The sequence below is a fragment of the Scophthalmus maximus genome, chromosome 6 (assembly GCF_022379125.1).
Source record: "Scophthalmus maximus strain ysfricsl-2021 chromosome 6, ASM2237912v1, whole genome shotgun sequence".
Taxonomy (NCBI): domain Eukaryota; kingdom Metazoa; phylum Chordata; class Actinopteri; order Pleuronectiformes; family Scophthalmidae; genus Scophthalmus; species Scophthalmus maximus.
This window is the reverse complement of record NC_061520.1, coordinates 27,460,687-27,484,603: the sequence shown is the minus strand read 5'-3', so window position 1 is coordinate 27,484,603 and position 23,917 is coordinate 27,460,687. Positions and strand designations below refer to the sequence as shown.

General features: G+C 43.5%; 1 protein-coding gene and 1 long non-coding RNA gene across 9 annotated transcripts in view; one reads left to right on the top strand and one right to left on the bottom strand.

Annotated features, from left to right (window-relative positions):
• The window catches only part of plxnb1b (plexin b1b), a 130,006-nt gene that overhangs the window by 48,571 nt on the left and 57,518 nt on the right, over positions 1-23,917 (top strand). For 4 of the 8 annotated variants that reach the window (XM_035631523.2, XM_035631526.2, XM_035631519.2 and 1 more), the window contains one exon: positions 17,623-17,711. The exons of 3 other annotated variants lie outside the window; for them this stretch is intronic. The gene's annotated coding sequence lies outside the window, so the exon portion shown is untranslated. Of the gene's footprint in view, positions 1-1,024; positions 1,057-17,622; positions 17,712-23,917 lie in introns of those variants that run through there. One more of the 8 variants, XM_047332715.1, reaches the window with a different exon arrangement.
• LOC118309418 lies at positions 1,718-2,511 on the bottom strand. Its single transcript, XR_004793481.1, has 3 exons — positions 2,324-2,511; positions 1,982-2,130; positions 1,718-1,869 (listed from the first exon to the last, which is right to left on the bottom strand). It is a non-coding gene; the product is annotated as an uncharacterized LOC118309418 (long non-coding RNA).

Here is a 23,917-nt window from a genome sequence, read left to right as displayed (position 1 = left end):
AACACTCCACAGTATAAATCTTGATTTAGATGACCAGGATGCCAGAACACTGACATTTTTTTTTTACATTCCAGCAGACATCATATCAACAAAACACAATATAACTTAAAATAAATAAATGAGAACAAAATAAATCTCCTGCAAATAATTTCTCGTGCGCGCTGCTTTTTCCCTCATCATCATTACTTGGTACACAATATCTACAGTCGTGGTGCAGTACAGGGGTTCAGAGTTTGCCTGACTAACACGTGTGTTCTCTGACATTTCCAATGCTTCCACACTGCCAACATGTTGTTGCTTGCACATCATTCCATGCTCGCAGCTTTTTGATCGCATCATTAAAAAATTGATTCGGTCATTTCACTTCTAACAATTTCAGTGACCGTACATGCGGTGCATCCCTACTTAAAAGCAAACTATCAATCATGTTTCACAACTACTTGAATGTTGCAGACAAGATTGGGAGCTTGTAGGGGAAATTAAAGAGGGGTGTGTTAACCTTCGTACTGCAGTGGGCTGCTCAGGCTCCATAATGACTTTGCCGATGTGCCGTTTCTTAAATATTCACAAGAGAACAGGACGGCAAACAGTTGGCCTGTTTGTGCAAATGCGCTGAAGGAAGCTGATTGTTTGGCTTCAGTTGAGGAGTTTTAATTGTACTTACAGAGGTCAGAGACGCAGACTCACTGCTGTGCAGGCTTAACGAAGATGTTTTGGGATTGGAGCAGCACTATTGTGTGACTGTGTGTTTGTGCTAACATGGTGATCAATGTTTTGCTGTGTGTGCGCGCGCGCGTAATTACTGGTCTCTAGTTTACTACCAGCTTGTGACCCAACTCTTTCAAAGCCTGCAGATCCAGAGCAACGTCGACCAGAAGCCTGTGAAACTACACTTGGTCATCCTCGTCTGCTTTTTACTTAATTTGTCAAGATCATCGAGAGCATTCATGAGGTGCCACCACCCTGTTTTTCTGTTATGTGGCAGTTTACAGGTGAACCCAGGTGCGGAGAGAGACAGGTTGGCAACAGGTTATGTTCATCCTGAAACTAAAAAAGGTCAGTATTTGTACAACTTGAACTTATTTTTAAAAATGTAACAGCTGAGGGGGCACCAACGCATCTCTCGCTCCCCCTTTCAGTAAAAGTGTCAAATACAGAAATACTATTATACTAATATATAAATTTAAAGACATTAAAATATTCTTGATGAATCCGTCCACATTATAATAGATAGATAGCTAGATAGATAATTACTTTATTTATCCCAAGCTGGGAAATTCCAGTGTAACAGCAACACGTTTCATATTCGACAAAAAATCTGTTCCTTGGTTGCACTGGTGCGCCTGACATTTAGCTGATCTGTCTATGTGTAGAGCTATGTATTTTTTCCACCAGCATAAAGTGAAGAAGAATACCACGGTCTGAGCTAATCAGATGCATAGAAAGGTGGGCATTCGTCTCTGATACTGGTATTCTTATTCGCTAAATGTTGGTATATGGGGATGGGTATTGAAATCTGGTATTAAACGGGTCCCGGGGAAATATTATGAAAGACTGTAGAATCGATAAGCTCCCACGTTATCGGTGCTGCAAGAGTTAGCAGCGTTTGAGCATTAGCACCACTGCCCAATAGCAGCGTTGGTGTCAGGGGTGTCGGGAAAACAGTACTCAGGCGCAGACTGGAGTTGGTGAAAAAGAATGTTATTTATTTGCAGCAGTGAGTGTGAGCCGGCAGTGGGGAAGTGCTGGGTCCGGAAATGGCTGGTGCTGGCAAACGCTGACTGGGCTGTGTTCCTCTGTGCCGCTGTTGCTGGAAGTTCCAGTGCGTGGAGTGGATCGGCAGCAGTTGATTCCAAAAAGAAGTTATTCCTGGGAACACAGATCCTCCAGTTAGAATGCGTAAAGAACAGAGCAGACAGGTAACGACTAAACAGGAAATTAGACTCGGTACGAGTCTCGAAAAGCTGGCGATATGTCATACTCAGGGTACGTAACAATCCGGCAGGGAGAGGAAAGTCACGCTGGTATTTAACAGCAGGGAATGAAGCAGGATGAGTAGCAGGTGCGTTGAAAGGAGTTGCTGCCAGGTGTAGGGAAATCAGCAGGAGGGCGTGTCACACTCAGTGGAACCTGCAGGTGGAAAAACACCAGACACACGTGACTGTCACCGTGCAGAAGTTACGGCAGGCGGGGGTGTGACAGTTGGAGTGGTGGCAGCACCGGCGCCAGCTCCCACTGCCCTTCACACGCAGACCTTCTCTGTGTGGCGATGGGTGGACCTAAATTATGTGTTGGTGCACTCAAATGAAAAAGTTAGGCTCACCGGTGCAACTAATGTAAAAAGTTAGTCTGGAGCCCTGTAATGACAGCCAAGCTGAATCTGTCCATTGGAGAAGGAGCTCCGCTGTCTGTCCAGTGTGTGGTGGAGAGGATGGTCCGAGTTATCCTTGGTGGATAACAGTTTGTTCATTGTCCTCCTCTCCACCACAGCTTCAAAGGTGTCCAGCCTTATTGATCAGTTTGTTCAGTCTGTTCGTTTCGCTGGCTCTGATGCTGCTCCCCCAGCAGACCACGGAGAAGAAAAGTACGCTGCCAACAACAGACTGATTCCAACTTCCTGCTGCACACAGGATCGAAGCTTCCTCAGGAAGTAGAGTGTGCTCATCCCCTTCTTGTACACAGCCAGGCTGTTGGTCTTCCAGTTCAGTTTGTTATCGATGTTGACTCCCAGGCACTTGTAGTCCTCCACTGTCTCCACTTCCCCCAGAATGAAAAGGGGCTGCGAAGCTGTTCTTTCCCTCCTGAATTAGATCACCATCCCTCTGGTCTTGTCCGCATTCAGCAGCAGATGATTTTCTCCTGCACACTCAAACCTGTCCACCAGCGCTCCCTACTCTCCCTCCTGTCCATCAATTATACACCCGACCACTGCGGAGTCATTAGAAAACTTCTTCAAGTGGCACAACTCAGAGTTGTACTGAAAGTTTGTGGTATATACGGTGAACAGGAAAGGAGACAGCACAGTCCCCTGTGGAGCTCCTGTACCACTCACCACCATGTCAGACAGAACAGGGCCCAGTCGCACAAACTGTGGCCTGCCTGTCAGGTAGTCAGTGATCCAGGAGACACAGAGCAATGACTAGTATTAGGTGGATAAGAGTGAACGGGACACAGACAAACGCAAGCGTGCATTTGCCTGCGATGGGGTAAGATAAAATACAGGGGAGTTGTGGAGCTGTAAACAGACAATCCAAACAGTTTTTTCCTCTCAAGGTTTTCAGATAAAAAAAACACTGTTTTTCTTTGTGCTGTGACTGAACCACATCAGCTAAATGAAATGCTGCTGAGAAAAGCCACAGTTTTCCTTTTAATTAGGTCTTGTAGATTTTGGGACAATCATGTTCAAAAATTGCTCAGTCCTCCATAACCACTTGGTTTTGGATGTTTGTTTGTTTTTTGCTATTGCTGTCATTTGTTGGATATAGTGGCATTTTATTTACCAGCTGTACAACAAATATATGCATATAACTTGAAATAAGAAAATATACAATTCTTATACATAAAATGTAATAAATGTACATCTTTTCTGCATTATAAACATATATGTAAACATTGTATATATCATTGCAAACATCTAAAAATAAATTCTAAGTTAATGATTTCTATCAACCAACCAGTCAGTCCGGCTCCAGTAAATGTGTGATACTTAGGGGTGTAACGATTCACAAAATGCCAGAGAAATTACCTTGATTTTTTATTTTTACATTCATTGAAACTAACATAATAACAATACAGGGGGGGCAGCCTGTCAGAACACTGGGAGGTGATGTGTGTTTGAGGTTGTGACACACAAACAATAACTCCTCAGCCCTCACCCAGCTTATCAGTGTCTGGGCAGCTGTGTACCTGACGCTGTGGGATCTAATTGATCCCATTACCAACAATGCTGAACCAGTGCACAGTCCTCAGAGCTGCCTACGCTGGTGTTAAAGGGGCAGCTGGATGGGATGCTAAGTACACTTTATCACTTGGATCTTTTAAAGGGACACTTCTCTAAACTATATGGGATGAAGTGGATCACAATCCTTATTAAATCCATAGTAAATGGTAAATGGATTGTATTTATACTTTTATTTTTATTTGCTTTGTTTCTTCTTCTTATTAGGCCCGAGCCCCGACCAGCAGGAGGCTGGCGAAGGCCCTCTTGTATTTGCTTCGTTTCTTCTTCTTATTAGGGCCCAAGCGCCGACCAGCAGGAGACTGTGCAAAGGCCTTCTTGTATTTGCTCCGTTTATTAGTCCCGAGCGTCGACCAGCAGGAGGCTGGTGAAGGCCCTCTTGTTTAGGTATCGTTTCTTATTATTAAATTTCGGAGCGCTGACAGACGTTTTCTTCATCAGCTCACTGTAAACCTGTGGCTTGTAAAACAGGAAGGTGAGAGAAATAAAAATATTCTCTCTTACACACAGAGATATTTATATTGACTACATTTGCATTTTAAGCAGTTTATGAAATATGCTCCTCAGTGTTTTACTGCTTCTTTGTCAGCTCTGTATGTTGTGCAACAAGCCTGGCTCTATAAGCAACACACACCCTCATCTTTTAAAGGCCAACTGTGGAAAAGCAGAATTAGCCGCATGGGACCACAAAGAGGCTCTTTGTGTGGCAGTGTGTTTTACATGAGCGCGCACACACACACACACACACACACACACACACACACACACACACACACACACACACACAGCAGTCATACTAACATTTACCCTTCACTCTCTGCACGGCCCTTTTCATTGCTCGGGCAGGCACAGAAAGGTGCCTTTATATATGGTCACTTCAGAAAGTTGAGACGCCTTCAACTCTGCACTTCTTTGTGTTGTAGGTATTATAAAATTAATAAGATTCCCATTCCCAAATTTTCAGTCAATATACCCTGAAGTGTACTGAAAGTGAAGACTTTCTTCCAAATATCAAACCTTTTTACCTTTGCCAAGGATATTCCCCCTGTCCGTTTGTTTCTCAGTTTGTCATTATGCAAAAACTACTGAACAGATTTTCACCAAATTGGTGGAAGTATGGGGACATGGACTCCACTCTAGTTTGCAAAAGTTTTCAGTGTCTGTACTGTGACACAGACTGTGTTTCCTTGCATCCTGATTGCTTTAATTATCCTTGTCTGTAGAACCTTACTGGAGTCAGAGAGTGTACTGTATAAGGTCCAACAATTCACACTGCGTGTCAGGACAAAAGCCTTGAAGTCAAAGAAACTCTCTGTACCTTTGTGATAAAAACCTTTGTGATAAAACTGTGGCGAGGTTAGGATCAGGGCAAACATATCAAGCAAAATCTTTGACTGTTCCCAGGAGCACAGTGGCCTCAATAACTGTGAAACAAAAGAAGTTTGGAACAAGGACTCTTGGTGTTAAGGCCAAGCTGACAGTCAGGAGGTGAGCAAGAATCCAATGGTCTCTCTGAAGTCTTCTGCAGAGATGGGAGAATCTTTCTTAAATCTTTAAGGACGGCCATCTCAGGAGCAATCAGACATGTATAGTACAGAGGCTAAATAGAGTAATGCTCACCTTGAGTTTGCCTTTGGGTAGAACTCCAAATACTATGTCTGGTGAAGACCAGGCACTGCTAAACATCTAGCTAATACCATCCCTATGGTAACCCATGGTGATGACAGCATCTTGCTATGGGGGTAGTTCTCAGGGATACAGGGATACCCATCAGAATTGAGGGAGAATTGAATGCAGCCAGGCTTTGACGAAAACCTGCTCCACAATGCATAAGACCTGATATGCTGGTGATGGGCTGGCACACAGCTAAGACAACACTGTTGTGTATTCAGGACAAGTCCTTGAGTGAACCAGCCAAAGCTCACCCTTAAACCCTACAGAGCATCTTTGGCTAGACCTAGAGATGGCAGTTCCCAAACACTTCCCATCCAATCTGACAGAGCTTAAGGAAATTCAGGTGTGCAAAGCTTGTAAAGACTAACGTTGTATTGTATGTGAGTGTTGAGAGGTGAGCATGTCAGTTTGGAGTCAATTTTCAGAACAGGGGTTGGGGGTAAACCTGTACTGAGCTCTGTCTCTTATTGCTCATCTTGTTTCCAGAATGTCAGCATGTCCAGTTCCCTTTTTTTTCACCATGTAAGAAAAAAAGGTAACGTTAGTGCAAAAGCTAATTGAGTAAATTATATTATGCTTATTTTTAGGTGCATATCTTTATTACAGTGGTCTCCTTGAAAATATTGACATGCTTTAATGTTTGTACAATATTTTTTTTCACCCTGTCCAATTAGGTACTGGAACTAAATTTGACTGTTCTCTGCCTTATCAAATTCACTCAAGGTGAATTTCCTAACCTTCAAAGCAACTTGCTCATGTTTGGAAAAACAACCAAAGTGTCCATGTTTCACACAGTAAATCTCTTCTATTCATCTGGGAAAAAAAAACTGTCACTCATTTCTTTTAATTCATTCTTTAAAATGTTTGTTATTGTTATTTTAAACATTATATACTGTATATAGTGAGCTCTGACACACTCACTATTTACTGCATTACATCAAGACTTTTATAAAGAAAGTAATACAGAGGATGCTTAAGACTAAACATAATAATACATTTAAAACTGTCACTCAAAAGAGTGACTTCCTCCGCCAAGGCAAAAGAGCCCCTTAAATTTAATAATGCCTCATAGTTGAGCTAACAAAACTTTGCAAATCATGAAATCATAATCTTCATTGTGGAAGAATGATAGTTGGATTCAAAATACAAACCAGCATTTATTCACAACAAGAAAACATATTAATGAAACCATTGATACATGCAAACTGTTGATTCCCTACTGAATCCACATGATATGAATCCACTGATCTCAGCTACACATAGGAGTTACATTTTTATAGCCCTATATGTTACTGTGCAGCTGATACCAACCTACCCCCCATAAAGCCACATTTAAATTCACTGCATGTTGATTTTTAATTTAATCTGCACCAAATTGCACAGACTCAGTCCCCTAAACATGCCAGATTCTTTTTTTTCATTAGATCCATACATCTTTCCCTCAGATATTGTGAAATGTCAAAAATGTCAAATTTTGATAGATCTGTTTTTTTTTATTAAATGATTGCATTTGGTGGTAAGGCTGTGGCAAAAAAAGAGAGCTGTTCTGTTTCAAATGGCATGAAACAGTTGCTTCAATCAAGCACTCCAGGGATGGATTAATACTCTGTGAACGACCATGACCTGACAAAATGAGATTTGATGTATTCTGCCTGAAACAAACTTACAAAAAACGAACTTGTTTGTTGAAGGCCTTTCACTATGAACCGGGCCACAGCAGAACACAGCATTAATCAGGTCGTTATGGTAGAGTGTTGATGGAAGTCGGTTTGAGAAAAGGGCATAGGGCAGCCTGCAAAGAGTTTGCCAAACAATATTGAAAGGACTCTGAGATCATAAGGAAACAGATTCTCTGGTCTGATGAAGACAAAAAATCAGACCCTTTGGGCAGAACTTCTGGGCACACTCAAAACTTTAGAAAGGGGTTTATACCCTCCTCTACCCCTTATACCTCATCACAATTTAATCACATATCTACAGAGAGTTTTTTGACGTCATAATTTCTTTCTTATCCTGACATGCAGTGTGAATAGTGGGACTATACAAACTAGTGTGTATCTTTCTAAACTATATCAATTCAGATTGGTATAGGTGGACTCCAGTCAGGTTCTAGAGACATGAAAGATAGTTAAAGCGAACAGAATGCGGCTGAACACAGTTTGTCTCACAGTAAAGCCTCTGAATACTTAAGATGAATTTGCTTGAAATTCTGAAAATATTTTTTCACTTTCCAGTCATTATGGGTTACTGAATTCTCCGATTTTTAGACAGAATCACAAAAATGATCAAATTGTGAATTTTTCAGTAACGTGTCTGATTGTCAGCTGCGGGCCAGCTGCGGGCAACAGCATGCATCAAACACAGCGCTTGTCAAATCAGTGTTAGTCTTGACATTTGGGCTCAACCATATCATACCGTCCATGAACATACCACTTAATTTTTTTAGTTGATAAAAAAATGTGATATCGCAATATCAATGATATAGCGATGCAATGACGTATTATGCATTTAAGTTCCTAGCGAGCATGAGCTTAACAATAACACAAGCCCAAAGATGTCTGAGAACAATAGGATCGCGCCAGTGACAGCAAACAAAGCCACATGTTGCAAAGACGTAACCATAATTGCCAGGCCAAGGAGGTTTTTATTCATATGCCAGGACATCTGTCTAGGTCACGCATCAACGTAACGCCGCCTGTGTTTTGACACAAGCTAGTGCTTAGCATTCATGGCTAACGTCAGAGCAACAGAGAGAAACATGGACCGCGATGAACAGTCAAAAGTCTGGCTGTACTTTTAACAGAGAAAGCGACGACAAGGCAAAGTGAAATAAATATGGGTTTTTTATCAGCACCTGATATCGGGTCGCACCTCAAATCTGGATGAACATTTAAGTCAGCGTGACATTGATTTGGAGCAATGCACAGTGCTCATCTGCCCTTGCTGCAAAAAAAATCAGTAGAGGAAACACTGGTAATCCAAAATACGATGCAAGGCATCTGTTATTAAAGTTTTAAAGCATTTGTAGTCTATTTTCATAAGCAGTGAGTGTTTATATTTTGACTGAAGGTTGGTTTGGATTGCTGCTGTTTTGTTTACATTTGTACTGAAAATGTAGCGTCAATTTTATTTGGTGATAATATTGTACAGTAGCTTGATAGTTTGAAAACAAGAAAACGGACTGGAAAATGTCCCTCCTTTTGTTTGCACTAGTAAATGCTGCTGCCTGCAAGCTGCAATCACCAAAAAGTGTTGTTCAGTATTGTTTTTTATCTCTATAACTTCATAAATATCGTTATCACAAATTTCCTTGAAATATCGTGATATAATTTTGAGGCAAATCACCCACCCCTACTTGACATTTATACTCACTGACCCATTTGTTGTATGACACGATGAATGCCTTTGAGGAGAGTCTATCAGAAAGTGTGCAGTGTTATCCGCAGGTCTACATTTCATCGTATCAAGGCCTGTACCGTACATGAGAGAACACAGAAGCAGTGTGATGCAGCTAGAATTCTCTGACAGCCGGCCTTCTGCCTTTGAGTGTAGCCATTTGGAACAGATAGAAACAATTTGATGAATGCCTTTGAGGAGAGTCTATCAGAAAGTGTGCAGTGTTATCCGCAGGTCTACATTTCATCGTATCAAGGCCTGTACTGTACATGAGAGAACACAGAGGCAGTGTGATGCAGCTAGAATTCTCTGACAGCCGGCCTTCTGCCTTTGAGTGTAGCCATTTGGAACAGATAGAAAAAATGCCTCGGAATCAGATAACATGTCTAATGACACATACTAAGGCCTTAATAGACTACATTAAAGCTGCCAGTGATGCTGCATTATTTTGCATCTACATGCCAGCATTTAGGCACCTCTCAGTTCGGGCTTGATCCTGACTTTAAAATTCTTCAGTACAAAAACTTGCTTCTTTCAACATACTGGTCTTGACTTGACATGGTGCTTTTATTTGTGGCTCTTCAGAAGTACAGTGCCAGTGACTCTAAATAGAAACATACATCGGAGACTCTGATGACTTCATGAATCAAAGTCAAACGTTGTTGTGCTCATGCTTAACTTTTCATCCATTAAACACTACAACTCAGCATCTCATGTATCAGAAGTTCCTACGTTCTCAGCCCCCCACTGACCACATTGTCATCCATTTGTTCTCTGTATTTCCATCCGTGTTCTAAGGCAACTGGATAGCTCCCTTCGACAGCTGCTTTTCGGAGCTTTTACTGCTGTTCATCGAGCTGGTGAGATTGAGGCGACAGGAAAAAATAGCTCATGTCCTTCCTACTTTTCCTCTCTTTCAGAGGAGTTTGTGCATTCTTTGGGTGAATGTGTGCATAGTTCTCTCCACCATAATGAGCATGTGAAAAAAACAGGCTGTAATTTGCCTGCGAGGCATTGTCCGCGCACAGGCTCTCCTAAGAGCAATAACGTCAAAAATAAAATTTGCTTTAACTGTGTGCTTGCTAGCTGGCCTGTTTTCTGATTTAAATGTCATCATCTGCTCAAGTGGGAGGTTTTCCTCCCCCCTGGAAAATATGTCATGTAGTGAATTTTAGTGTGGCTAGAAATAAAGTGAAGTAATTCACAGTATGTAAGGCTCAGTGTTGTAGATGTTTACAGATTCTCACTGTAACACTGAAGTCAGCTTAGAAAAACAACAATTAATTGTTTTCAAATGAAAATTGATATTTGCAAGGCTGCGAATGTTAATGCTAATGTTTAGAATACATTATAATGAGGCGCATCTGACCAAGGGTGACAGTCATGCCCACTAACCAGAAATGCCTTGCTCCACATGTACTAGTCATTCTCACCAATCAGAAGTTGCTACACCACCAACTCGTATCAGGGCTTGACACAGCAACGCAGGCAGGAACATGACGAGTGTAAGGCCAACAAGTCAGTGTAGTCACGCCCCGTCTAGCAAACACAGTACCACACAAGAGTCGTTTGAGACTGTTACTCCGTATGAAAATGTCTCACGTAGGCACCGTGAGGTGACGAACACCACGACCTTTCCCTCGTTAAAGCAACAGACTGCTAACAGAGAGAGAGCTAAAGTCATTACACCTTCACCCTGTGTTCATTCGCTGCTCTCTCCCTTCTCTTCTCTTTAACACATCTGTCTGTGCACGTGCAATCCGTATTTTATTATCTCAAATCGCAATTAGATATTTACCCCAAATCGTTCAGCCCTAATAAGAGCTGTAGAGCAATGGTTATCAGCCAGCAGGCCGGCCGTCAATGTCTACTTTAAACACACAGCCTGTGGGTGCAAGATGGTCGACAGCGTGGAAGCTCACTGGGCCCCAAACAATGCCTACATTCACAGGCTCGTTTCAATAACTGTCCCAGGATCTGCTGCGGGCAGGGCCAGGGGTGCTGGGACAGAGCAGGCCAGTGTCAAAGGTTGTGTTTGGGTAATTTGCCTCAGGATAACTGCCGCTTCGGCTGGAACAGCAGAACTATTCACTGCAGTGACTTCACTGAATCTCAATTCAAGCCAGATTGCTGAAGGCTTGAGGTGGTAATATGTTCACTCCTGCTGGAGGTGAATGAATTGTCATTGGTGTTACATAGCAGTATGATGCGTATATGTTTAGTATGTGTTTGCCTCCCTCTTATTTAATTTTGATGATTGACCTATTTTGTCAAAACCCGTACCATCTCAGTCTAATCACCCTCTCACCTGGTCATGTGTCTGTTCCTGCTGTCTGTTGCTGTCATCTTTGAACTCTCTGCCCTGTTGAAGATCTCATACCCTTAAGCTAAAGTTAAATGCAGTGGTCAAGAGTGTGTCTCAGTTTGCTAAGCGGGGGAATGATAATATGTGTTTGTGTGGGTCTCTGCATGTGTCCCCACCCTTCTACTCTGTATCAGTGTGAATGTACTTTTGGACAGTGTCTGCCCTAAACATTGAGATTAGACACAAGGAGACGGGGGGTCTGACTAAGAGCTTGTCCACTGCCCGCCCACCTACACCTGCAACCATGCACCGACTGGACGGACCAGGTGTCAGTCACGCTGTATCCCCGCTCCAATGCATACAGTGTTTTATTGTCTATTTCACTCTGGACCATAATTTACGAAATGAACATCATGTTGTATTGAAAAAAAACATGAAACAATAGATTGAACCATAAACTCCTCAGGAAAATGTTCAATCAAGTGAGAAAGAGTCATTTTCTCATTGACTTCTGTGGAAACTGACTTATTTTTGCACCCAGTGAGTCGCCCTCTCATAGTGAGATCAGAGAATACAGGCATCAGGCACTTCATTCATTTTTCGGACCCAGTGATTACGTCCATTTTCATTTACTGTGTTTTTAACCAAATAGAAATATTTTAAAATTATCCTGTGAGAATTGAACATTGCTTTATTCCCAGCAAGGTTTGCTGTGAACTTGGATGCTGTTGTGACATCAATGCTTTAGGTAACACTGAGAATATAAATCAGAAAAACATGCTATAAAAATGCTGTTCCTGCTGCAGCACATTAAACTGTTCCGGTTAAACCGCCCCATGGCTAGCCCGGAGGCCGACCAAGGGTGCAAGAGAACACTGAAGGCGAGTCGGGAGACCTGTGCGCCCGCGTAATCTGGGCACAGCCCCATCGGCAGCGGAGGTGGATCTTTACTGATCTCATGCGTGGCCTCTCTGGAATCTAATTGACGGAAATCGCAGCGACTGAGAACTTTAATTCCTGCATAGACGCGAAGACACACCGACAAGGGTAGTTGACTAATAACTCCAGGACTCATCCCCCTCTCACACACATTGGTGTACACTGGCGGACTGCGGAAGCAGTGTTATGATGAAGGCAGGCTATATCAGGCCTCATCTCTCTCTGTGTTTCACGTCTCTGGTGTGGTACGATGAAGATGAAGATATCCACGCATGAGATATGTCTCACCCTGAAGAACTATTGCTTCTCTACTTGAGCGCTTTCAGAAGTTATTGCCTGCACCACTGACTTGTGTGGTGCCAGCCACACCTGTCTGCATCTGAGTTACGACACCGATTAACTCGACAAAAAATGTATAGTTTCCTGTCTGGCAGCTGTGGCTGTTTGTTTATGATAGCTCCAGTGGCTCCCTACCTGCTCTCATTTATGCCCCTTAAAATCAAATTCCACCACAGACAGACACGTTGAAATGAGTTAAGGGACTTTTGTAGTATCATTTGAGATGTTACTCATTTCTTATCTGCCTGATTTATATATAAAAAAGAAGGCACAAATTTCAATTTTAGTTTGTTTTTAATGTGTGTTTACATTGTCAAAGTCTTATTTTATCTATCCTATCTGGTAGAAATATCTTCCTATCTTATATTGTTTGTGTTGTTCCCTGAACAACATGAGTATAAATATCAAACACTAAAACTCAGCAGCTTTGCATAATGCAGTTGTTGCCTTACATGTACTGACTCAGTGTTCTGTGGTGTCATTCTCTGTGCTGTTTTCAAGGAAAGTCTGTGAGACTAAGATGTTAGTCAGAACTGACATAGAAGTGTCTTTCACTATGCCAGTTTGTATGGAAACAAAAGTTGACAGAGGAAAGAGGAAACGCATGCACACGTTTGGTCAAAGCCATTGAGACTTGGATATCCATCCTCCCTTGTATCCAGGCCTCTGTCACCCTAGGGTGATTTCTATGGGGCCATTAAGTTTAACAACCATGGGAACTTCCTTTATCCACCCAGCTCCATTGCATTAACAAGTGTCTCTGCCCTGAGCACTGAAACATGTCCAGAAAGGCTCTATGTCGTGTAATATTCATCCCTTAAAAGGACCTGATCATGGAAACCAGCGGACTTTCATGTCTTCATTTCAGGAAGGACATTTTCCGGAAGAAAGCACAGGGCTGTGATTCCCCTCCTCCTCATCCCTTACCACTGTCTCTCTGTGAATTTCATCAGCCGCGGAGGAATGTGTTCTTTTAGATGGACAGCAATTGTTGGGGGTTCCTCTGTAAATAACCTTTTGGCAGCCATCCAGCCGGGCTGTCCAGCTCCAGTGCCAACGGGCAGACTACTGCAGTAACTGGGAATGAAACAACTGAGTTTTGAAACATTAGAGTAAATACTGCACATTCTCATGAAACTTAATTTAAAAAAATAATTTGTTTTGAAAAAGCTAATATTTTTAACAGATCAGAAAGATTTACAGTTTGTGTACTTATGTGTTGGGAACAGGATATTGTTTTCACCTCTGTTTGCATGTGTGTGTGCGCATGGAATGGATAGATTTTCAGTGTATGAATGTGACAGGAAAAGCACAGTAAACAGCAGCAATGTATGAATGTTTGTGTGAATGTGACTTGTGCTGTAAAAGTGCTTTGTCTGGTTAATGAGACACCGAAAAAAGCACTACATAAATACAGTCCATTTAAATCAATACTGGGGTGATTTATCCCGGTGCAGCCGATGGTCAGTGTGTTTATGTGAGGGAGACAGTGACATCTGGGCAAGAGAGCTGCACACAGCACTACAATGAAGCAACGCAAAACATCAAGTTACAGATCTTCTACGTTGTGTAAAAAAATGATCTGGCAAAACTCTGGCAGTACAAGTATAGTATATATAGGTTGTCCATTGTTGTCCATATACAACACAGCTGCAGCATATTCATTGCCCCTCCGATGCTTTTCACGGTTTCATTTTTTCATGCTCAATTAGAATTGGAGAGCTCACACCTAATAATGAATAGCTGTGCAGGTCTGTTGTGCTGCAACATCTCTGGCAGTGATGTATACAGCAAGGTAAGTGAGTAGGCATGTCATAACATGACCGCTTCTGTTATTAATGGTTACTAAAGCAGGGTGAGAGAAACTACAGCGGCTTACAGTGCAGTCAAACCACTGTGGTAATGCCGGTTTAACAAGATAAAGGAAGTTTCACTACTATGAATCAAAAATTTATTGACTTAAATTGGTTCGTTTTCAGATTCTGGATCAGTTTTGGTTGAATTTGACAGCTTTAGTTAAACTGCTTAGAGTACTACTGAACATGTTGTGTTAGTTGTCACACTGGATGTTTTGGTACGATAAATGACATGTTTTGTTTTAGATCTACTCTCTGCAGGAATCAGTACATACTGCATGGCCAACTCTAGAACTATTCTGAGGCCTCTGTAGTGTAGCTCTGTTCCGCCTCTGAGTATCCAGAGGAAAATCCCCTACTATGTTGACAAGTGACCTCATTGGTTCAACTTATTGCTTTGTGTACTTGTGCATGTTTGATTGTTTATGCTCACAATCATGTTACTAATTAGAAACTGGCTTTGTTTCCCCTCCCCTGAAAATGACTGGGTGTTGAATGGGGCATTGTGGGTAGGAACCGTAATTAATGGCACTCTCATCCTCCTCCTCCCTCTCTGGTTCCATCTCTCTGGCTTATCATCATTAGTCACATTCCATCAGTTCTCAGTGAGCACTGAGGCTTGCGAGTACTTGTTTGTGGCTATTTCCCTCATCGTTTCCACCCTCTCTGTCTCACCCCCTTGTTCCCCTCTCGCCATTGTCTTCCTCTAACCCGGATTTTGTCTGCTTGTGTCCCTCTTTCAGCCTTTTCACTTAACTCAGTGTAGGACATCTGAATTTGAAAATAAAGTAGAAGCGTATTTCCTGTCGAAATTTGATGTGTGAATGCCCAGGATCGCCCGCCGCAAAGCACAGCAAAGCAATTTTTGTTGAGACAGATCATGTGAACCTGGATTCGAACCAAGTCTACTAGCTGGGATGTGACAGTGCAGACCACTGCGCCAAGGTGATCTCTATAGACAAGAGTCATTTTGTCAAAAGAAAAAGGCTCCCAAACAAAACCACCACAACAACCAAATCCTTCTGCTGAGACAGATCATTTAACAGGTGGGCTGATTGGCACAGCTTCAGTGAGTTGACAATCATCTCTATAGGACCTGAGTGGTTTGAAACAAAATTCTTTTGCAGAGCTGGAGTTGAACCAACAACTTCTGGTGGTTGAGAGATCACAGACCAGACCACTGCGCCAAGGTGATCTCAATAGACAACAGTCATTTTGTCAAAGAAAAAATAATTGCAGCTTTGTTGGACCATACAGGCTGTTTTTGGTCAAATTTTAAAGTTTAAAAATGTATATAAAATCACTAAAGTATGACAGAGGTTAGAAAAATAATAGCCATTGAGTGATGAGTTTGCCACTACGGAAGAAAAATCTGCATAATAATGAAGATTCGAAGATCTAGATAACTAGAAGTAACTGTAAAGCGCCTCTCCACCAGAGAGTTGTGACATGCTGACTAAAGAGTTCACGCTGTGTGGCAACAGAGCTGCAGCTTTTAACCAAGTTATGGAAACTTACTCCCCCCACCTCAAAAAGGAAAACGCGTGTGTGTGTGTGTTTGTAGGTGTGTGTGTGTTTTTGTGTGATTGCGTTTGTGCCTGCGTGCGTAAAATAATGTCAGAAACCCCCATCCCCACACCTTTCTAGAAGATCAAACATTAACACACAATTCACGCCATGATTTGACAGTGGTGTAGTGTTGAAAGAGCAGCCAGGCATTGTAGTTTCCCCGCCCTCCTCTCTTTTTCATTCTTAATATAGCTGTTTGTGGCACTTTTCAAAGAAACATACCAAGTGCATCCCTGTGAATGCCTTCCTAAAGAGATGGTCTACAAAATATGCACTGTGAATTATAGTACAATATCATGCCTCACGTTTCTTTCACAGCCATTTTGAAGAGCTAGTTCTGACATTTCAGCCTTTAGATGTGATTATGACAGGTTTTGCGATGGCGACATCAGTTTGTCTGCGACTGTGTGGCCTCTGTGTCTCTGCTTGTATTGCAGTTAGTTATACTTTCCTTTGTGTGAAAAAGGCAAATAAAGTGGTTGTTGTGGAGTAGTGGATTTAATTCACATTGGCCTAAATCCATATGTAGATACCAATATCAATAAGTATTCAATTCAATTCAATTTTATTTGTATAGCGCCATATCACAACATACATTGTCTCAAGGCACTTAACATAGTGAGGTCAATATTACAATAATACAGGGAAAACCCAACAAATCCCAAATCCCAATATTATGCTCTTATTTTATTATTTTTAGAGGACATTTCCACCAACAAAGTAAGCTTTCTAATGCTCTTAATGTGGCAGGGAAGAGGTGTGTGTGTGTCTGTTTTGTGTATATATGTGTGCGTATGCGTGCACTGGGAAAGATTTGCCCTGTTCAGTGGAGTGAATAGTGTATTTTTCAGTCTGTCTACGTCTTTTTTCCCAACGTCCCCTTTGAATGAGCTCACTGGAGATCTGCCTGAACTTGAAATAAGTAATCCTGCTTCTGTTCCAGTGATGGGAGGCAATGGAGGGAAGGAGAGGAGGAGAAGAGGGAGATAGTGAGTGGAAAGTAGGAGGATATACTGTATACATATGGGATTGAAATCAAGGATTGAATGTAATTTAGTATTCATGATTAGAGGAAACATTACAGTATTTTACATAGTAAGTTTGAAACCATAGAATCAGTAGCCCAAACAAAGTAATTCTACCGTTCTCAAGGTTCCCATGCCATCTTCTTTTTCATCACAGGGACTTTCTGGCAGGGACTCTGAAGCCAAAGGTTTTTTCTACCCTTTATCCTGGCAGTGAGGGTTGATTTTATACTGGGGCAGTGTGTGGCACTGAAAGCCCACTTGGGCTACTCAACATTTGGTATTCTTCTGAGGGTTTTTTTTTTTTTTAACCAGCAAAAACGGATGTGATAGGTCTGACAGGACTGACAATGGGAATGAGCTTCCCATGACTTTTGGTGAAGCCAAAAAATACAAGATGTGTGAATGCCAGAGCCTGTGTTTGCAGCAAACACACAGGCTTGTGGTCGGCCCACAATAAAGTACTTTAGGGGGAGGTTAGCCATGTGTGCATTTTCCACCCTAACTTTTACAGTGTCCAAGCATAGAGTATACTCATGTGTCTTTACTTTCCTTTTACAGATGTTATCCAGAGGGATGTGTTTTTCAACCCATGCTGCTAGGAGGTCAAGAGGTGACATGCCTCTGTAAAACACCACTTGAAACAAATGGTGAGGAGCTGATGCCTCTATTTATCATGCTGAAGGAGTTCTCCTTAGGCTGTTTAAACAACTGAATGGTACTTAATATATTTTTTTCGATTTTTTTCCTTTTCTAACAATAACTATTATCTGATTATTAGCATGGTTAATCTTCAAAGAAAACAGAAACCATGACGTGATAAAGGTCAAAAGTTTGCACCCTCTCGTAGAACTACGTGGTAACGATTGTTTTTTTATCGATTAATCTATCGATTATTTTCTGTTAAGTCGATTAATCCTTTGGTTAACCTAACAATAATATATATATCTTTGAATAAGATATATTGGTCAGAGTAAATGAAGATTGAACACAACATAAATAAAATATTTCATTTTTGCCTAAAAAAAGACATTTAGTTTGAATATTCTCTAGGTAATAATGCGGATGAAGCAAAACATCTTCCATATAATCCATAGCACAACATCTGAACATGATCTCTGCCAAATGTCATGCTGATAAAGTGAACAGAGCAAAGTTACAGGCTTTGTATGGACATAGTCAGATGATCCATGTGAGGCTTCTCACTGTAAATCTCATTAACGGGAGCGAATTTATGGATCAAAACACAACTTATCATGACAAAATATTAAAGGTAAAACATAATTTAAGATGAAGGCGACAGGCCCGGACGGCATCAGCTCCAGACTGCTAAGGGACTGTGCGAATCAGCTTTGCGGGGTCCTACTACACATTTTCAACCTATGCCTCAGTCTGGAGAGGGTTCCAGACCTGTGGAAAACCTCCTGTGTGGTGCCTGTTCCAAAGTCTGCGCACCCCAGGGAGCCAAACTAATTCAGGCTAGTAGCTTTAACCTCCCATCTGATGAAGACCATGGAGAGGATTGTGGTGAACCACCTCCAACACATAGTGAGCAGTGAACTGGACCCCCTTCAGTTCGCGTATCGACAAGTATCTGAGTTTGCCTTTTCCTCCAGGGGAGATGTGCTTTACACTTTCTCCAAGTGTTGTCTTGCTCCGACTGGGATTCACCCCATTTACTGCCTCAACAGTGGTAAATAACACAGAGAAACTTTTCATTTGTCCCTAGATGCTGCAGCGTTTATCAACAGACAGACGGAAACTTGCGCCACACATTCACTGCTGCAACGAACTCCGCTTCACTTGGCAAACGTAAGGTCTCTGGACAGTAAAATGGACCATATACAACTGCTGAGGTCCCTGCGCAGCGTGAAGTGAGGGAGAGCTGTCTTTATGTGTTTACGGAGACATGGCTGACCGACCGCATCCCGGACTCCGCAATTCAGCTTGAGCGGCTAACATGCCACCGCATGGACAGAATCCTTGTTAAAGGAGAAAAGAAGAGAGGTAGCGGAGTCTGTGTGTATGTCAGTGACGCTTGGTGCCGGGAAGCCGTTGTGGTATGTAAACACTGTTCACCGCTGGCGGAGTTTATGATCATAAGGTGCCGTCCTTTTATCAACCAAGAGAAATAACAGCGCTTCCGCTTGTTGCTGTTTAAAACCCTCCCACTATAAACAACACTGAAAGAATTGATGCACTTTGTGAACTTTATAACGCCATCAGTGAGCAAGAGACAACCCATCCAGACGGATTTTTCAACATCGCTGGGGATTTTAACCTCGCAAATCTCAAGACTGTTCTCCCCCAATTCCACCATGTGAACTTTCCTACAAGAGAAAGTAACACCCTGGACTTGGTTTACAACTCACACAAAGGTGCATACAAGGCTTCCCCCTCCCCCACATCGGCCCCTGTGACCACATCAGTGTCATGCTAATACCTGCATACAGACCAAAGGTGAAAGTCACCAAACCAGTTCTGAAGCAGGTATGAGTGTGGCCAGAGGGGGCCTCTGCTGCACTTCAGGACTTTTTTTGACACAACAGACTGGGAGAGGTTTAAGCAGGCAGCCCCCTACAACAACCACATAGACATTGAGAAGTATTCTGACACTTTCACTTCCTACATTAGCAAAGGTATTGCTGATGTAACCACCACCTGAACCATCACAACCCGGGCTAACCAGAAGCCATAGCTGACAGGAGAGGTCCACAGGCTACTGAGGGCCAGGAACACCGCCTGGGGCAGCTGGCCTGAGAACAGTGAGGGCCAACCTGTCCCATGGTATCAGGAAAGCCAAATCCAGTTACGCAAAATAAATAACTTGCCTTTTTGAAGACAGCAGAGACGCACGGAGCATGTGGCCGAGCATCCAGTCCATCACGGACAACAAACCCCCGCCACAGACCTGTGACAGCAACACCTCTCTGCTGAACAACCTCAACAGCTTCTTTCCCAAGCACACAACAGCATGCCCCCACAAAAGACCACCTATGACCAGGCTCTGTGACTGCAGCAAATGTGAAGAGAAACCTATCCAAAATCAAAACCCGCAAGGCTGCAGGTCCGGACAACATTCCTGGTTGTGTGCTGAAGGACTGTGCAGAGGAGCTAAAAAATGTCTTCACGGACATCTTCAACGCCTCTCTGAGTCAGGCTGTTGTTCCGTCATGCTTCAAAGCATCATACCTGTTCCAAAGAAGCTCTCTCCATCCACTTTCAATGACTATCGCCACGCTGCACTGACCCCCATCATCGTGAAGTGCTTTGAAAGGCTAGTCATGGCTTGCATAAAATCCCCACCCTGAACCCTTACCAGTTTTGAAACCGAGGTAACAGATCCACCAAAGATGCAATCTGTTCTGCTATTCACCCAGCCCTCACCCACCGGGATACCAAGAACTCCTACGTCAGAATGATGTTCATAGACTTTAGTTCAGCATTCAACACTATCATCATGGACCAGCTGGGGCTCAGCACTTCTCTGTGTAACTGGCTGCTGGACTTCCTCAGTGAGAGGCCTCAGGTAGTACGGGTCTGCAGCAACACATCAAGAACCACCATTCTGAGCACATGGCCCCCCCAAGGCTTTGTGCTCAGCCCCCTGCTCTTCATGCTGCTGACCCACGACTGCACTCCATCCTTCAGCAGCAACCATATAGTGAAGTTTGTGGATGACACAACCGTGGTGGGTCTCATCTCCAACAGTGATGAGACCCATTACAGGAAGGAGGTCAGCCAGCTGACCACGTGGTGCAGGGATAACAACCTCTTCTTGAACATCGACAAGACCAAAGACGTTGCTATTGACTTCCGGAGAGGCCACACCCATAAACCCCCACTAACAATCAATGGTGCTGCTGTGGAGAGAGTGAGCAGCACCAAATTCCTGGGGTGCACATCAGTGAGGACCTCTCCTGGACAATGAACACTGCAGTCCCACCGCCGCCTCTACTTCCTCCGCAAACTGAAGAGAAATATTACATTCAATCTGCACTCTATTTCCTTTAAATTGCACATTCTCCATTTCTTTAGCTTTTCTATACCGTGTGGTCTTGCCTTACTCTTACTTTTGCGCTATTTCGAATTTATTTATTGTATATATTACTTGTCACGCACACAGAGGATGGACCCACAATTGCACGACTCAGGTAAGTACAAACGGTTTTATTTGCAAAAAGTGTCAGAAATTGACAGGAAAACGGGAAATCCAAAAGACAGGCAATGGTCAGAATCCAGGGGGAAATCAAACTCTGAAAATCAGGATACAGGGGAACAACGCTCGAAAGCTGCACGTAAAGAAATCAGACAATCTCGCACTGGGGTAAGGGGAAGACAGAGCTTAAATATAATGGGCAGGAACGACAATGAGCCACAGGTGCCACACATTAAGGTGGGGGCAGGTAATCACCCAGGCGAGAGATAACAGGAAGTCTAACAAGCTCACACATAGGGAACAGAGAATCACCAAAATAAAACAGGAAATGGAAAAACTAACAGCAGACATGACAGTACCCCTCCCTTAAAGCCTGACTCCAGACGGCCCAGGCTCTTCAGGGTGTTGCAGGAAGAACTCACGAATGAGCTCCGGATCTAGGATGTTACTGGCTGAGACCCAGGACCTTTCTTCGGGCCCGTACCCCTCCCAGTCGACCAGGTACTGACGGCCTCACCCTCGTCTTCTGACCGCAAGAAGCCTCTTCACGGTATAGACAGGGCCTCCATCAACAACGCCCGGAGGAGGGAGAGCGGGAGTCTCAGGAACCAACTGGCTTTGTTGAACCGGTTTCACGCGGCTCACGTGGAACGTCGGATGAACCCTCATGGTCCTAGGTAATTTCAGTCTCACAGCAACAGGGTTAATAATTTTTTTGACTGGAAATGGACCAATGAACCGGGGTGTCAACTTACGGCTCTCCACGTGAAGGGGAAGATCCCGGGTAGCCAACCATACTCTCTGAGCCTCCGAGTAGGTTGGAGCCTTGAACCTCCGGCGATCTGCAGACCTCTTGTACAGTGATGACTTATGAAGCAGGACTTGACGCGCCCTGGTCCATGTCTGCCGACAACGGCGAACTAATGCTTGGGCGGAAGGAACTCCCACCTCCTGCTCTAGGGCCGGGAAGAGGGGGGGTTGGTAGCCGTACCCACACTGGAAGGGAGTGAGGCCGGTGGATGAGCAGGGCAGAGTGTTATGGGCGTACTCCACCCAAATCAGCTGTTTGCACCAACTTGCCGGATTCCTGGAAGACAGACAGCGAAGACCCACCTCCAACTCCTGGTTGAGCCGCTCAGTCTGGCCATTAGATTGCGGATGGTAACCAGAAGATAAACTCACAGTGGCTCTGAGAAGACTGCAGAATGCCCTCCAGAAACGGGAGATGAATTGGGGCCCCCTATTCGACGCCACATCTCTAGGGAGTCCGTGCAATCTAAAAACATGCTGGAGCATTATCTCCGCCAACTCCTTGGCAGAAGGTAATTTAGGTAGGGGAACAAAATGAACCATCTTGGAAAATCTGTCAACAACAGTTAGGATAGTAGTGTTCCCCTCCGAAGAAGGCAAACCTGTGACGAAATCCAGTGATATATCTGACCAGGGTCGAGAGGGCACAGGGAGAGGATGAAGTAATCCTGCCGGTGGCTGATGAGACTGTTTGTTTTGAGCACACACAGGGCAGGCCACCACGTACTCCTTCACCGAATCTCTAACTCCAGGCCACCAGAAACGCTGCTGAACCACAAATATGGTTCTCCTCCCCCCCGGATGACAGGACAGAGAGCTTGAATGGGCCCAATGGATGACCTGTGACCTAAGCTCAGGAGGGACAAACAGGCAGTTCGGCGGACAACCGACCGGGACAGGTAACTCAACAGTTGCTTGTCTCACCCTCTCCTCAACCTCCCACGAGACAGCGCCCACAACACAGGATACTGGGAGGATGGTCTCTTCAGACTTAGGAACGGAGTCAGAGTCAAACAGTCGGGACAATGCATCGGGTTTAACATTCTTGGAACCTGGACAATATGACAGGGTGAAATTAAACGGATTGAAAAACAGGGCCCATCTGGCTTGACGAGAGTTTAACCGTTTGGCCGATCGTAGATATTCCAGATTCTTATGGTCTGTCCAAACCATGAATGCGTGCTCCGCCCCCTCCAACCCATGTGAAATCATGTAGGCAATCCTAGCCCGATCGGAAAAATGGTCTGCCTGAAGTGGCGAGATTGTTCTGTCACGTACACCAGAGGATGGACCCACAATTGCACGACTCAGGTAAATACAAACGGTTTTATTTGCAAACTGGCACAAGCTTACAAACAACAGTGTCCGAAATCAACAGGCAAACGGGAAATCCAAAAGACAGGCAATGGTCAGAATCCAGGGGGAAATCAAACTCTGAAAATCAGAATACAGGGGAACAACGCTCGAATGCTGCACGTAAAGAAATCAGACAATCTCACACTGGGGTAAGGGGAAGACAGAGCTTAAATATACTGGGCAGGAACAACAATGAGCCACAGGTGCCACACATTAAGGCGGGGGCAGGTAATCACCCAGGCGAGAGAAAACAGGAAGTCTAACAAGCTCACACATAGGGGAACAGAGAATCACCAAAATAAAACAGGAAATGGAAAAACTAACAGCAGACATAACATTACTTTTTATTATTATATTTTTTGTACTATTGCATCGTGGGTCCGAGATAAACAGTTTTTCAATTCCACTGTATGTCTGGAACAATATTGCAGGAATTGAAAATGAAGTTGACTTGACTTGACTCACCGGACCTCGCCTTGCTAACAGTCACTCGCCCCGAGGCTCTCTCTCCAGTTCTGCCAACAAACACAC